General features: G+C 46.4%; 1 pseudogene; it reads left to right on the top strand.

The window, feature by feature from the left end:
* Positions 1 to 1406: 1406 nt before the first annotated feature.
* LOC123959300 overlaps positions 1407 to 12073 on the top strand; it is a 12303-nt pseudogene continuing 1636 nt past the window's right edge.

Genomic DNA, 12073 nt, shown 5'->3' with positions numbered 1-12073 from the left:
GTTCGTTAAGACTCTTCAGCTGATCCAGAATGCTGCAGCACGTGTTCTGACAGGAACCAGGAAAAGAGATCACATTTCTCCTGTTTTAGCTTCTTTGCATTGGCTTCCAGTAAAATCCAGAACAGAATTTAAAATCATTCTTCTTAACTACAAAGCTCTTAATGGTCAGGCACCATCTTATCTTAAAGAACTCATAGTACCTTACTACCCCACCAGAGCACTGCGCTCCCAGAATGCAGGGTTACTTGTGGTTCCTAGAGTCTCCAAAAGTAGACTAGGAGCCAGAGCGTTCAGCTATCAAGCTCCTCTCCTGTGGAACCAGGTTCCAGTTTGGGTTCAGGAGGCAGACACCATCTCCACATTTAAGAGTAGGCTTAAGACTTTCCTCTTTGATAAAGCTTATAGTTAGGGCTGGCTCAGGTGAGTCCTGAACCATCCCTTAGTTATGCTGCTATAGGCCTAGACTGCCGGGGGATTTCCTATGATGCACTGAGCTCCTCTCTCCTCTACTTTTCTCCCTCTGTATGCAACCTCATCCCATTATTGTATGTTACTAACACAACTTCTCCCCTTTCTGGTAGTCTTGTGCTTTCTCGTCCCTCTCCTCTCTTCTGGCTCTGGAGCTGTGGAGTCTGGATCTGTGGCTGCGGGTCACCTGCTGCCCCCGTGTTCCTGCTCGACACCCTCTGCTGCAACGACTATTGTTACTAGTCCTATTGTTATTATTGTTATTATAATCATTAACATTACGACTGTTACCATTAACACTACTATAAATATATGGACCATTTTTCATTTAGTCTATAGCAACATCACCTTTACAGTCTGTACCTCTGTGTGTGTATATTATGTAGGCTGCCTCCCTCCCCTCTCTCTCTTCTTCCATCCCTCTCTTTTTCTCTCTATTCCTCTCCTGCCCTCTCTCTCTCTCTCTCCTTCACCCCAACCGGTCGTGGCAGATGGCCGCCCGCCCTGAGCCATGGTTCTGCTCGAGGTTTCTGCCTCTTAAAAGGAAGTTTTTCCTTGCCTCTGTCGCCTAGTGCTTGCTCTTGGTGGGAACTGTTGGGCTTCTGTAAATAGCATCACAGAGTACGGTCTAGACCTGCTCTTTTATGAAAAGCGCTGTGAGATAACTGTTGTTGTGATTTGGCGCTATATAAATAAAATTGAATTGAATTGAATTGAATTGCCTGTACAGGGCAATCAATTGTGGTGTGTATCTCTCAAGTTCGCAGTAGAATTGGTTGCATAGGTTCAACATTTGTAAAGCGATGAACTCAGCAAACACCTGCAAACACATAAATGTATGCAGATTAATGCTTTCCAACTAGGGATGAAACGATTACCGGTTTAACGGTAAACCTGGGTAAAATTCCAGACGGTTATTATTTTTAATTTTAATTACCATGATAACCAGGTACGGTTAACCACACTTTTATAATCTCACGGCAAACACTGTCCAGCGTCTCCCAGAAGCAGGCGCACATGCGCAGAATGCAATGTCGGTTTGTTTGGGTCAATGCTTTCTTATATACAGTCTATGGGTCAATGACAACACAGCGGAAGACACGCTGCAGAGATTTTTCAGTCACTCTGAAGTCCGGTCGTATTTTAGTTTTTATGAGATTGCTGAGGGAAACTTGATTGAATAAAATAACCTTACAGTGAACGGAGGGTGAGTTAACTTTTAGCTTTGGTTTGTCTCTGACTTGCTAACAGCGTGTAAACTGAAGCTCTCAGTGTTAGCTGCTCTTGTAAAAACGCTACACGTTGTTCTGTTGCTGTGTGCGTTGTGTGTCGGCCCGACCAGAATCTCGGTGACGACTACTACTGGTGAGCTAACTAACGGCTAACATGCTAATCAGTTTGGATAGTGCTAAGGCTCCAAAATTTCTCAAAACCCAAAAATCAATAAGGTCCAAGCTTATCAATACTGCTATCGAGACTTGTTGGTCCTATAATGTAACGTTATGTCTCGAGCGTCTAATCTGATTTATCTTGAGACATGATGGATAAGAAAGCTAATGTTTCTAATGATGGCACCGAAACTGGGTATTAAACGGGCCCCGGACTGTGTATCATCAGGCTGCAGCCTCTGCTGCTCTCTGTCGGCTCCTACACACACACACACACACACACACACACACAGCGGCCAGCAGAGACGGTGAGAGACGGGAGACGGTGAAGTTAAGTTCTACTCGAGTTGTCGACACCTACACTTGTTAAGTCTACTACCTTCCCGAGTAAAAAGACAATACTTTATCAATTTACCTGTCTGTAAGGTAAATAATCTCTGTCATGCTGTAGGCTGTGTTATTTACTAGCACAGCTAATGTTAACTTGGCAATTACCCAAATGTTAAAAACAAGCAAAATAGAAAGCTGTCTGTCTGCAGCCTTAAACTTTGGCACATTGTTGTAAACTCAGCTGCTGGCTGAGACAAACCAGCCACCCCTCCTTCTACCAGGTAATGTACATATACCTGCAGGCAGTGAATAACAGCACAGGGGAGGAGGAATGATACAGTTTTTTTTCTTTCTAAACGTCACTCATTATTATGATGTAAACATTAATGTTACTGCTCTATTTAAAATATTAAATTCTAATTCTATAAATAAATTTTAAACAACCAGGCAGTTAATATGCACACTTCAATATATGTTTATTGCAAGTCATGTTATCTCAGTATACAACAATATTATTGCACATTGAATATTTTCCTTATACCGTGCAGGCCTACCTCATGCCCGCTGGGTCTGGTCTTACCAAATAATACTAAAGTATCGATAGTGATACGGTTAAAGACTTGGATCGTTAAGCAGTCTCAATAAGGGTATAAATATCAATAAAAATTAACCATCTACATTTCTAGTGCTAAGTGTGTGGAATGTCAGGAGGACGACATCTGGCTCCTCTGCTACCTCACCCCCTCCATCTACACTGACACACACAGATCCAGATCTAAATGTTTCTATCTTGGTTCAGTTCCCAGATGAGACGATGCAGAGCGTTTAGCTGCTCAACATGATCGTAGCTGTCATCGACTCCACACAGGTAATGGCTGATCAGGACTCACCTTTGCAGAACCTTTAGGCTGATTCTGATGCAGGTTGTGTTCAGTAAGCAGGTCTCTGTGTTGCAGGAGCTGATGTGTCCCAAGATGATGGGGAACCTGGTAATGTTCAGGAAGGACTCTGTGCTCAACATCCTCAGTGAGACACTCTGAGAACACCTGTCCTGATGTCTTCCACCTGTGTCCACCTGTCCTCACATCTTCTTCATGTGTCCACAGTTGAGTCTCTAGACTGGGAGACCTTCGAGCAGTACAGCACCTGGCAGCTGTTCCTGGCTCACAGCATCCCCCTGGAGATCATCATCCCCATCCTGCAGCAACTTAAATATAAAGGTGAGTGGTGTCCAGGAAAGGGTCCCTGTCCTCCAGGCTGAGGAGTACTCTGACTCCTTTGTCTTTGTGTTCCTAGAACACCTGGAGGCCTTGTCCTGTCTGCTGCTGCTGCTGGACACTCGTCTTAGGGACTCCTGGGTTCCCGTTAACATCTCTGTCTGTGTGTCCCAGGCCTAGTGAGGAGAAGGTGATGATGGTCCTGAGTCGTCCCTGTCACCCCGAGGACCAGTTCACCACCAGCATCCTGAGACACTGGGCGTCCAATCACGACAACATGCTGGGAGAACACATCAAGGCCCAGCTGATCAACAACAACCAGCCCCGCAAGAGACAGAGGTGAGGACAGACTGGGACAGGTGAGGACAGACAGGACAGCGGTGTGGACAGACGGATGAGGACAGAGGTGAAGACAAATGGATGAGGACAGATAGGACAGAGGTGAGGACTGACAGGTGAGGACTGTCTCTGGGTACCTGTTTAACTCCTCCTCAGTCTTCACAGTTCACCCTGGAACAGATCCTGAGAACAGAACAGACAGACAGGTGAGGACAGAACAGACGGACAGACAGGTGAGGATTGAGACAAGTGAGGACGGACTGAGACAGGTGAGGGCGGAGAGGTGAGGACAGATAGGACAGAGGTGAGGACGGTCTTTGGGTACCTGTTGAACAGCGGATGTGTCTCCGTCCTCAGTCTTTACAGCTCCAGCTGTAAACTGGCTCAGCTTACCCTGCAGTGTTTCCCCTAGGATGGAGATGTAGCAGCGGAGGTGAAGCGAATTTTTTTTTAATATCTGAATATAAAACCCCAACACGCTGCATGTCAGAATAGCTTAAAATTGCAGTGTTTTCCCGTAGTTTTATGTGAGCTTTAGATGAATGTTTTGATGGTTGTTGTGGTAGTCAGGGGAGTGGGGGGATTTGGCGGTCCTCCCCAAGAATGAAAAATGTGTAATTTCACATCATAATGGGATATTATTTTCACCATATCTCTGACCAAATAGTTGGAAAAGCTAGAGCAGATAATAAATAAACAACACCCAAAGATCAGTCTACTGGGAAGGGACTACAACTATTAGATTTGGGGAAAGTAATTTGGTTGGTTATGATGCTATCCACAGTAATTTTACATTTATGGTACGGCATGTTTTGGGCATCACCCCCTAATACCCTGTTAATATAACCTCAGAATCATTATAGATACGATTGTTCATGTTTGCCTTTTGTGTCTTCATTTTACAGATTTTGACATTTATCTGTAGACATTAATACAATATAAATGGGCAACATTAGGCTACCTTGCAGGCTACAGTAGGAAACAAGGAGCAACAGAAGTTAGTTCCTGTTAGCTCGTGGGAGACTGCCGTTTTTCATTGTCCTCTCACGGGTCACATTTCTCCCGAATTATGACAAATGCTCACAACTTTCTGTTTGTTTCATTACTGTACTGTTTCATGCTGTACTACGCAACTCCCACCCTCCCTCTCTCTCTCTCCCCACTGTGTCCGCTCAGACAGGTAGCATGCACGTAACTCAGAAGAGAGCTCTGGTCCGGTGGATTTCAGGTGTAAGAAAGGGAATTTGTGAGCAGATGATAGCAAGGTAGAGAAGGAAGAGAGCCACATGTTTAATAATGGCTTTTTGTGGAGCTTTTTCGTTCACTGCGGCTCCGTCTACAGCAGGACTGTGACAACAGCTGCTCTAGAGTGACGTCAAAGTCGCATTGATTTTGACCTGAGTGTCCAGACTCAGGTCGCATTTAAAAAGATCCGATCTGTATCGGATTTGGACCACAGATGAAGTGGCCCAATTCCGAACTGGAAAAGATCAGAGTCTGTGTGACTTGGCCTGTTCATGCTGTCGTAAAAATATCAGATCTGAGTCACATATGGGCAAAATAAATTGGATTTGGGTCACATTGGCCTGCAGTCTGAACGTAACCTTAGAAACCACGTCCCTTCTGAGGTGCATTTTATTTGCACATTAAAATCCAAAAAGAAACATCTCCTCATTAGCTTAGGACTAGTTCGAATCACTTATTTGCTTTACTAACCTCAGATCCTCCCGTCACCACCATCCTTTCTTTTCCTAACAACCACTTTTTCAGACTCAACTGAAAAATAAATTAGGATGTACCTGTCTGGAGGCTACAGTGCAGAGCTGTTCGCTACACCTGATGTTCTCAACACTGGTCAAGTAGGTAGTGATAAAATACAGTTACCAGTTACTTTCTATAAATTTAGCTAATGTTAAGTTACATAGCTGCAAAAAGACTTAAGTTAGCCTACAAGCTTTCCTGCTCAGCTGGGCAGTCTGTTTTCTAGCAGCAGGGGAAACAACATAATTTTCTTGGTCTTGAGAAGCTAACACACTGTAACTGACACATACATATACTGGCAGAATATATGAATATTTTCCTCCGCTTGCATTCACCGTCACTTTCTGCCACTCGGTCAATCAGAGTTACGATGCTCTTCTAATGGCACCTGTGAGAGCTATGAGAAGGGGACGTTTTTAGGGACTGCAGTAACCTACTAGAAATATTCAACAATGAGAACTTAATTGGTCGGTTTAGTTTACCCAAGGAAGCTGTCCTGAGTCTGACATATGGATTAGCTGAAGTACTGAGTCCTGCCTCCTCCCATTTTAGGATATTTCCTCTTAAATATTAATTTTTTTGGCATCTTTTCTGTACATCTTTGACGGTCCGCTCAATGGTAGGGTTAACGCTGTCTACTGTTTTTTTCCAAATTAAAACCCCCCTCCAGCCAGTTTTAACTGCCGTTTTTGGTGAACGTTCTTTCTTAAACAGAGAATGGGGGTGTGGTTAATAGTCATACGTAATCAATTACCATGACAACCAAAAACTGACCGGCTGGAGTGTTCACTAACGATATGCTGTGTTAACATCACTACACTGTAAAGTTTAGTACACTTTACTGTCTGGCAGGAGCAGCCATTACTTACCCATGATAGAAACTAATGTGCGCGTATCAGCTGTTATCAATCATACAGTCGATGGTCCTGTCACGTACTGCACACGATAACTCCCACTACGTTTTATGGTGCGCTTACTTTACCGAAGGGGTGGGAGGGGGGGTGCCTCCGCCGATGCATTGGTAAAACGGCCGTCAATAAAATGCATGTTGCAGACTGTATATAAGACGGTGGCAGGTGAAACTGCGACGCGTTTTCTGTCATCTGTCCTCCAACACCGCATGCACATGGGTGCAGCTGTGAGCTTCGCCTTAAGGGCCTCGAAGCTCCGCTGACACTCCTCCGTCCAGGCCCCAGTTGTACTCTGGGCACCCTTCTTCCTTGACCGCTTCCCAGTAAGCTCCGCCGGTCTGTGGTGTAGGGGAGCAGCCAGCTTGGCAAATCCCTCGACAAAACGTCGGTAGTAGCTTGCGAAACCTAAAAAGGATCGCAGTTCGGTAGCGGTCGATGGCGTAGGCTAGTTAGCTACTACCTCAATTTTGCCGGGGTCAGTTGCCACCCCCTGGTCAGATATGACATGACCCAAATAGTGCACTTTCCTTTGAAAGAAGTGACACTTGCTCAGTTTTGCCTTGAGCCCCTCTTTCTGCAACCGACCTAGCAGTCTCTCCAGATGCTGCTGTACCGTTGACGAAAAGATGACGATATCATCCAGGTACAGGAGGAGAGACTGGCACTGTTGGTCACCGAAGATGCGTTGCATCAGGCGTTGAAAAGTGCTAGGCGCATTGCAGAGCCCAAAAGGCATGCGATTCCACTCGAACAGGCCAAAAGCTGTACAAAATGCCGTTTTGTGCCTGTCGCCCTCCTTGACAGGGACCTAGTTATACCCGCTGGCCAAATCCATGGTAGAGAACCAGCGGGCACCTGCCAACGCATCGAGTGACTCTTCGATGCGGGGAGTGGAAAAGCATCCTTCCGGGTCTTGATGTTTAACTGATGGTAGTCAACACAGATCCGGAGACTACCGTCCTTCTTTCGGACCAAGACAATGGGTGATGCATATGGGCTGGAGCTCTCCCGTATGACCTGTGCCTCCAAGAGCTTGTTGATATGCTCTTTCACCAGCTCGTACTCCGACGGGGGGATACGGCAGTATCGCTGCCGGACCGGGACATCATCCAAGAGGGGGATGTTGTGAGTGATCAGGTTAGTACACCCTAAATCCTGATCATGTGCAGCAAATACGGCGGTGTACTTTCCAAGTAACGCCCGCACCCTATCCTGATCCTCTGTGAACAGAGGGGATAGGTCAACTGCTGCAACGGGGTCCGGAGCGGAGGCAGCAATTTGGGAGGAGACGCTCGCAGCCATTGACGAATCCTCTGTTACTCCAGCTGGGAGACTCACCACATTGCCGCTGTCCAGGGTACCCAAATGGGTACGGGGGTAGAGCAGTACATCGTGGTCGCCAACGTTGACAATTGGAACATAAGCAGTTCCCCTGACTACTTGTACCAAAGCAGGGGAAGCGAGCAAGCCAGCAGGCAGGCCAGACTGCAAAGGTTCAAAGAGCACTGTGGTGCCAGAGTACTGCTCAGCGCACGTAGCAGGCACAATCTTCAACGTGCCAGCGGGGATGTGGCAGGCCCGCTTTCCCTGCAACCGGGCCTTGTCTGGTTGTGTTGGAAGTGGCTGTTGGGAAGCCAGATGACACTTCTGGAGTGCGTAGACCAAGGATGAAGGAGAGTCTACCACAGGAGCGGTGTTGAACAACGCCGGCCCATATTGCCCAAAATGTTCCTGGTAGCACCTCCTGATCACGTTCATCCCTAGGATGCCAGGGAAAGCGGACACGCATGGCGGATCCTTAACAACTAGAACCCCACAATGGGGCATAGACTTCCCACAAAGATTAATGTCAAGCTCCAAGTAGCCGATATAAGGAATAGCTAGGCCATTGGCTGCATTGAGGCGTAACCAGCGACAAGCCTTAAGACGCTCCTCCCTGCTCGACTCAAAGTACTCTCTGAAGCATGGCACCTCAACACCAGCCATGTCTACCTCGAACTGGAGACAGGACGCGATAAGTTTGGAAGCATCAGCCGAAGAACCTGAAATATCTTCTGAGCCAGTGGATGCCCCACCTGAGCTGTGGCTCTGCAGCACGGTGGGCTCTAGTTTTCCGGCAATCGATGGGGCTGCGCATGACCTGAGTTGGAAGAACGAGGACGAGACTGAATACGAGGCCCATCGCAGTCCTGAGCAAAATGGCCAGGCTGCTGGCAGCACCTGCAGATAAGGGGACCAGGGCGAGGAGAACATCCACGTCGATGAGAAGATCGTAACTGAGCAATACTCTGCGTGAGACGGTCCAGTTGCTCCTGCTGGCACCGCAATAGCTCCTTCACCTCACTCACCTCTGAGGACGGTGAACTGCATCCCGACTGCTGGTGGCCACCCTGCACCACATACTGGGTCCCGAAAACTGAAGGGACAGAGTGGCTTCTGCCACGCATACCCACTGGCAGCCCCTCACGCTCCCACCTGATAGCCTCGCCTCTGACGTCGAGCAATGCGGCCCCCGGATTAAGCCGCACGTATTGCTGAAGTGCGCGGCGGAGTGAACCATCTACCACATGTTCAATGAATTGGTCTCGCAATAATACTTCAAAATTGACCATGTGGTCAGGAGCGCGCTGTTTCACTTTTTCCATTAGTGACAGTAAGGCGAGGGAATACTCCAAAAACGTCTCTCCTTCTTGTTGCCTGGGAAAAGAAGGCTTCTTGCAGTGCTACATATGACTCGGAGCACCCATACAACTCCTCTAGAATACCAATAATTTTTGTGGGATCACACCGTTCAGCTGCGGAACAGTACTTAATGTCTTCGCGTGCCTCCCCTTCAAGATGGTCAAACAGGAAAAATGCCCGATCGGCTTGGGAAAGATGTGTAGCTCTCATACAGGCTTCCGCCTCCTCTAACCACTCACCCAGATTTATACCTACTCTACCCCGGAACATGGGACACTTGCGGTCCCGGGGGACAAAGACCAACCGCTCCGTTACTACGCGCTAGGGGAACAGTAGTATGATCAGAAGCAGTAGAGGGCCGGCACCAGCATCTGAAACGGAATTAGAACGCTCCCGTTGTAACCGTTCATTATCTGCTTTCAATTTAGCCACCTGCTCTTGTAGTTCTCGGAGCTGGTCCTCCATTTCGGCCCAAAAGGGGGAGGTTCAAAAACAATGGACCAAGAAATGCTGCTGCAGTATTGTTCCCAATAACACTGTTCAGAAGCATGCAAATTCAAATAACACTGCAAATAAACAACATTGCAAACAAGGCATGCAAATTCAAATGACACTGCAAGCAAAAAAAACGCATTTTTTTCAAAAATGCATGAAGCACCTTTAATTATGCGACCACAAAATTAGGAACACCACATCAAGGCGATCTGGATGCAGCACTATACTTATAACCTACTTATAACCTAATACCTATAACAGTGTTAATTTACTTTCATACCAGTGACATTCTATGTCTCTGTTCATCAGTAATCCTGCCGACAACGGCAAGTTTGTAGCGACTCGAGGGTGGGGTTATATAGAAACAAAACTAGAATTAGGTCCCTACAACTGCAAAGAACTAAAAATACCTTTATTAGGGAACCAAATAAGCAAGAACAACTACGCCAACACTATCCTACAGGACAGTGTAACAGGTCCTAGAACTGAATGAACAGAGACATGCATCCACAAATATAAAGCTTTATTTATAATTTTCAGTTTGCCAAAATATACTTCATCTATTTTAAATGCATAAAACATAGGCCTCACACACACACTCATCCATTCAGATAAAACCACATGAGGTATTAACAGAACCAATACCTGTGGACTATATCAGTTCCAATAACAGCAGCAGCAAAACTGTTCCAGTATGGGTACAATCAGTCCTACCCGTTAGTCTATTCTCAGTTTATGCATCCCGCCCGGATGATGGGCTGAGACGTGAAGTTACTTTGGTGGATTACGAGAAGAAAGAAGGCCGTCAGACTTGTAAGGACCATCAAAGAAGGGGAAACCCGCGAGGAAAAGTTCAACGTCAATGCCTATAAATTGGAAAACAATATAATGTAAGGAATGTCCCAGTCATATGTAGCAAGAAAGAGAAAGGAGAAAGAGAAATACACACCGCAGTTGAGAATGAATGCACACACATGCACTGGAGACGAGCGCGCACCAACTAAGGCCTCATCCTAGCCGCCACACGCTACAAGTAATAAAAATTACACTTTATGAACTGCAAAAACCAATAATGCACATTAAAGAACAACAAAAACGCTTTCCAATTTTAAAATGGACAATGAACCAGGTTGGGGAATACAATGCTGAACCCCGTGCACCCGCGCCATGCATGCACGCCTTTTAAAGTATACTTACCAGTGGGCATGCGGGCATACTGCCACACACAGATGCCATAATGAAAATGAACAGCACACTAAACCAGTGAAGACCCTCTGTTAGCTAACTTTCTGCAATAACTATGCTAGCTAACTACACCTGGCTAACTACAACTTAGTTAACTTAGCTAACTAAACTAGAAAGACAAACCAAGAATCAGACACAGAGAGACATACCTACTGTAAGTTCTAAGTAAATGACATGATAAATTGGTTAGCTAGCTCACAACGATGTTTATCTGTTTGATGCCTTAACAAGGAGTGACGGCGTGACAGTTTTTTAACGAGGCATGACAGTGCGCCTGCTCAAGCTTGGAGAATGACGTATGACTTATGGAATTACTATAGTCATACGTACATACCACCCCATTTTAACAACTAAGCAACTTTTGCAACTTTGAGCACAAAATTAAACTATTTGTCAAAAAATATTTGGCGAACTATGTGGGCATGTCAGAGCAAATGAGAATCATGAGGTCAAAGGAACTGCCTGAAGAGCTCAGAGACAGAATTGTGGCAAGGCACAGATTTGGCCAAGGTTACAAAAAAATTTCTGCTGCACTTAAGGTTCCTTAGAGCACAGTGGCCTCCATAATCCTCAAATGGAAGACTTTTGGGACGACCAGAACCCTTCCTAGAGCTGGCCGTCCGGCCAAACTGAGCTATCGGGGGAGAAGAGCCTTGGTGAGAGAGGTAAAGAAGAACCCAAAGGTCACTGTGGCTGAGCTCCAGAGATGAGATGGGAGAAAGTTGTAGTAAGTCAACCATCACTGCAGCAATCCACCAGTCGGGGCGTTATGGCAGAGTGGCCCGACGGAAGCATGGAGTTTGCTAAAAAACACCTGAAGGACTCCAAGATGGTGATAAATAAGATCCTCTGGTCTGATGAGACCAAGATAGAACTTTTTGGCCTTAATTCTAAGCGGTATGTGTGGAGAAAACCAGGCACTGCTCATCACCTGTCCAATACAGTCTCAACAGTGAAGCATGGTGGTGGCAGCATCATGCTGTGGGGGTGTTTTTCAGCTGCAGGGACAGGACGACTGGTTGCAATCGAGGGAAAGATGAATGCGGCCAAGTACAGGGATATCCTGGACGAAAACCTTTTCCAGAGTGCTCTGGACCTCAGACTGGGCCGAAGGTTTACCTTCCAACAAGACAATGACCCTAAGCACACCGCTAAAATAACGAAGGAGTGGCTTCACAACAACTCCGTGGCTGTTCTTGAATGGCCCAGCCAGAGCCCTGACTTAAACCCAATTGAG

The sequence above is a fragment of the Micropterus dolomieu genome, linkage group LG20, assembly GCF_021292245.1.
Source record: "Micropterus dolomieu isolate WLL.071019.BEF.003 ecotype Adirondacks linkage group LG20, ASM2129224v1, whole genome shotgun sequence".
NCBI classification, from domain to species: domain Eukaryota; kingdom Metazoa; phylum Chordata; class Actinopteri; order Centrarchiformes; family Centrarchidae; genus Micropterus; species Micropterus dolomieu.
The sequence above is the reverse complement of the archived record's forward strand: the minus strand, read 5'-3'. Positions and strand labels throughout refer to the sequence as shown.